Here is a 4,667-nt window from a genome sequence, read left to right as displayed (position 1 = left end):
CTTATAAGATTCAACAGTAATTAAATGAATGGACTAACAAAGTAGTGATGGCAGACCTGTCTTCTGAAATCCATGACCTCACTAGCCCAAGGAAGCTGACTGGCTTTATAATGGCGGGTGTTACTTTTATCCTTTGGAGTAGGCCTTTGGTCCAATTAGGCAGCTGCTAATCACCACCACCCCGTGAGTGACACTTGTGCCTTTGCAGATACATTGCCATGCTGACTGTTGTTGAAGCTCATAGGTTTTGCAGCCAGGTAGCTTCTCTCCCTTGGCAGCTTGCGCAGTATTTTCTGGAACCATGAAAGCCAGAGCACTGGAAGGAGCCTTTCAGGTCAACTTCAGCTCTAATAGTCTGTCTACTGTGTTCCAAGGGTGTGGTGTATAATTTTAGTTAGATATAAAATAACATGATTCCTTGAGGCTTTATCAAACAGCTTTGGTGTTATTTGACCCTCTTCCCTTCTTTTCTGCGTCGACCTCCTTCCCCCTCCCTAGTTGAAATTTCCCTGCAGTTTTCTGGTTTTTTTCATAGCACCTGCTATCCCTCCCAACCTCACTCCCCATATGTTCCCTTTCTACTCCTACTGTTTCTTCAGTTGCTCTATGCTAGATACTCACATCTGCAGATCTGGAGCTAGGAACTACAGATGAGAGCTACCACGCTCCATTTGTCTTTCTGGGTGCAGGTTACTCATTCAGTTTAATATTCTCTAGGTCCATCCATTTACTTGAAAATCTCATAATTTGATTTTCCTTTACAGCAAAATAGTATTCCACAGAGTATATGTAACACATTTTCATTATCCATGCATCAATTGAGGGACATTCCAGTTGTGGGATATGTTTGTTGCACTGTGACATGCCCAAGATTGTCAATAAAGTTTACCTTGAATCACAGAAATGAACTAACTAGCTACTAGCTGAACAAAACTAACCATAGAGTTTTTGGAGGATACAGGACATATAGAGAGGTACAGGAAGTAGTAGGGAGGGGGTTAGAGAGATGCTCTACCTTTGCATCCAGGAAGTAAAGAAGAGGTTCTGTCTCATTTCTGAAGGAAATTCCATCAAGTTTTTCTTTATTTGGGACAATGTTGGCTGTGGGTTTGTCCTGTGAAGTCTTTATTATATAGAGATATGTTCCCTTCAATCCTATTCTCTCTAGGGTTTTTCTTTGAGATTATAATTTAATTACAAATTTTCTCCCTTCTATTTTCTCCCTCCAAACACCCACACATACCTCTTCATGCTCTCCTTCAAATTCATGGACTCTGTTTTTTATTAATTATCACTTCATGCATATATGTATTTTCATATATATATATATATATATATTCCTAAATATAACCTGTTCAGTTCATATAATAATACCTCTACGTATGTTTTCAGGGCTGACTGTTTAGCACTAGGCAGTCAATTGGTGTGTTCTTCCCTAGTGAAGGCCACTTCTCCCATTCCATACTTTACTCAGTTGCCTATAGTTCTTTTTTTTTCTTTTTCACTTTCCTATGAGTCAGTTTTACTTAAATCAGGGCTGTCCAACAAAACATTGCTAGCCATTCATGATCTGAATTTTGGTGTATAAATTTAATTATGGTACACATTAAAAGTCATGAGACATTTGTTTTGTAGTAAATAAGGCATTGGAATTACTCATTAGTAGCCTTTTTAAGATAAGCTATTAGGAACAACAACAATAAAAAAAACCCAACTCCTGGCAGTGTTGGTGCATGCCATTAATCCCAGCAGTCAGGAGGCAGAGGCAGGTGGATCTCTATGAATTTGAGGCCAGCCTGGTGTAGGCGTAAGTCACAAACAATGCCACAGCAGTTTGGAATTATAATTAATAGAGTAGTATTTATTTAAAAGGGAAAAAACTTACAGATCACCGTCAGCCCTCTGTACAACCACGAAGGGAGTCTAGTCGCCAGCCGAGCAGGAAGTGAAGAGAGCGAGAGAAGGAAGTGGCCGCTTTTTTAAAGGGAGAGAGACCACGCCCCAATGGGCGGGTATCTCAGCGGCTATAGGCTGGAGGAGCGGAAGGACCTCCCGCAACAGCCTGGTCTACAAGAGCTAGTTCCAGCACAGACACCAAAGCTGCAGAGAAACCCTGTCTCAGGGGGGAAAAAGATAAACTATTGATCTGTGCTCTCTTCCTTCTTAATTCCAGGAAAGATCACTTTTGTTCAAGGGATGTACTTTTTGGAATTCTCCAATTACTCCATCAGGGTATCCTCTCCCCAGGTGATGTTTTTGTTCTTGTTGGCATCTGTGTATGAGAATCTAGTGGCTGACCTGTCTTCCTTTCAAACAGACTGTGGAGGTTTGGTCCAGTCTTACGCTTGCCTCCCTTTTTCACACAGTGGCACTGGGCACACTTACGAGCAAAAATTTCCTTGTCTCTGTCAACGCCGTCCATTTTTAATTCACTCCGGGGTAACCAACACCACAATGCTATTGACCGAAGGTGGGCATCCTGCTCTCTAGCCCAAGGACACACTGGCTTGCATCTATTTCTGCCTAGAGTTTTTTTTAAATGGCTGAAGACTTGTTGGCTCCTCTCTGTCCATTTGGCATGTTCATTGGTGTGATCTTGATTCCGCTCATGTTTTCATCCTTATTCTGGTCATGTTTTTGCAGTAATGTTGGTAAGACCTTATAGATGTGGCTTCTGATATAGTAACTGGGAAACACAATCTCACAGCAAATTTACAGATTCCCTCACTCTTACACTCTTCCTATTCTCTTTTCCATAGTGTTCCCTGAGCCACGGGTGTGGGAATGTGTCTTATATGTATGCACTGGGTCTAAGCTCCACAACTATGCATTTTGACTGGTTACAGCTTTCTGCAGTAATCTCATCTGTTTCAAAAGAAAGATTCTTTGATGGGGGTGAGACTACACTTATCTGTAGGCATAAGGAAAATCATGTATAGATTGTTGTTTGGGATTAGGTTGGTTTAGTAAATTAGTGGTTGGAGATTCTCCCTTAATAACAACTTCACCAGCATTGAGTAGTTAGCTAGATTTCCAGTACCAGGCACGGTTTGCTTGTTAAGGAGGCCTCGAGTCCAGTTAGAGGGTTGCTGGCTAGCACCAATGCATGCATGCCACTACTGCCTCCGTATAATTAGCATGTCGTGCTTTATTGATGTAGTACCATGAAATCTTTTATCAAGAAAGCATTTGGGTTTTGTCAAAGATGTTTTTCCATATCTATTGAAATGGTGATGCTATTTTGTCCGTAAGTCCATTTATATGATTTATTACCATCATTGACTTATATATGATAAACCAACTTTGTATTTTCAGGAACAATCCATGCTGATCACGGTGGAGGAGCTTGTTGATATGTACCTTATTTGGTTTGCTGATATTTCATCAGATACCTTTGCATGTATGTTCAGAAGAGACCTGGGCATGTAGACTTCTCTGATTCTGTGTCTGCTGTGATAATTTGGCCTTCCTTAGATAGGACTGGTACATGACATGTATGACCTGAGCTAGGTTGGGTAAAGTTGGTAGATTTGCTATTTAATTAGACCAAAGAAAGATGGCCATGGTTTTGGAGCTAGGCCTGTTGGTGCAGATGAGGCAGTGGGAAGAGAAAAGAGAGGGAGAAGAAAGGAGAATCTCAACAGCAAAAGGAGGTCCTTAAACACATAGGTATAAAGACTACCTATAAGTTAGGCCTGTGGGTGTGGAGATAGCTACAGGCAGGGAGGGATGAGAAGAAGTGACTTATACAAAAAAGATGGCTCAAGAATAAAAAGGATTCAAAAATAAAAGAATACAGAAGGTGCATAGGCATCAGTGTCCAACTAGACTCCTGGTTTTGCAGATGGTGGTGGGTAAGGGGAAGGGAAGGCAAAGGAAAGAACTGTGTTGCCTAACAAAGGTGGTTTTCAAACAATGAGGGATCATGAGCCAAAGGTCAGGAATTGGGGATATCATTTTTTAAATTCATTTTATTGAGCTCTACATTTTCTCTGCACACTTCCCTTTCTCTCCCCTCCCCTTCTACCCTCTCCCATGGTCCCCATGCTCCCAATTTACTCTTGAGATCTGGCCTTTTTCTACTTCTTATGTGGATTAGATCCATGTATGTCTCTCTTAGGGTCCTCATTGTTGTCTAGGTTCTCTGGGATTGTGACTTGTAGGCTGGTTTTCTTTGCTTTATGTTTAAAAGACACTTATGAGTGAATACATATGATATTTGTCTTTCTGGGTCTGGGCTACCTCACTCAATATGATGTTTTCTAGCTCCGTCCATCTTGACGCAAATTTCAAGATGCCATTGTATTTTTCTGCGTGTAGTACTCCATTGTGTAAATGTACCACTTTTTTTACATTGTGAAGAATGTATCCATTCTTCAGTTGAGGGGCATTTAGGTTGTTTCCAGGTTCTGGCTATGACAAACAATGCTGCTATGAACATAGTTGAGCACATGTCCTTGTGGTATCACATTTGGGTATATAACAAAAAGTGATGTTGTTGGGTCTTGAGGTAGGTTGTTTCCTAATATTCTGAGAAATTGCCATATTGATATCTAAAGTGGCTGTACCAGCTTGCACTCCCACCAGCAATGCAGGAGTATTCCCTTTACTCCACAACTTCTCCACCATAAGCTGTCATCAATGTTTTTGATCTTGGCCATTCTTAC

The 4,667-nt window shown here is 41.1% G+C and overlaps 1 pseudogene; it reads right to left on the bottom strand.

Moving 5' to 3' along the window:
• Window positions 1-1,652: 1,652 nt before the first annotated feature.
• LOC106144522 lies at window positions 1,653-2,422 on the bottom strand (annotated as a pseudogene).
• Between the last annotated feature and the right edge of the window lie 2,245 nt (window positions 2,423-4,667).

Source organism: Microtus ochrogaster, chromosome 4 (genome assembly GCF_000317375.1).
Source record: "Microtus ochrogaster isolate Prairie Vole_2 chromosome 4, MicOch1.0, whole genome shotgun sequence".
NCBI lineage: Eukaryota > Metazoa > Chordata > Mammalia > Rodentia > Cricetidae > Microtus > Microtus ochrogaster.
This window is presented reverse-complemented; position numbering and strand designations above follow the sequence as displayed.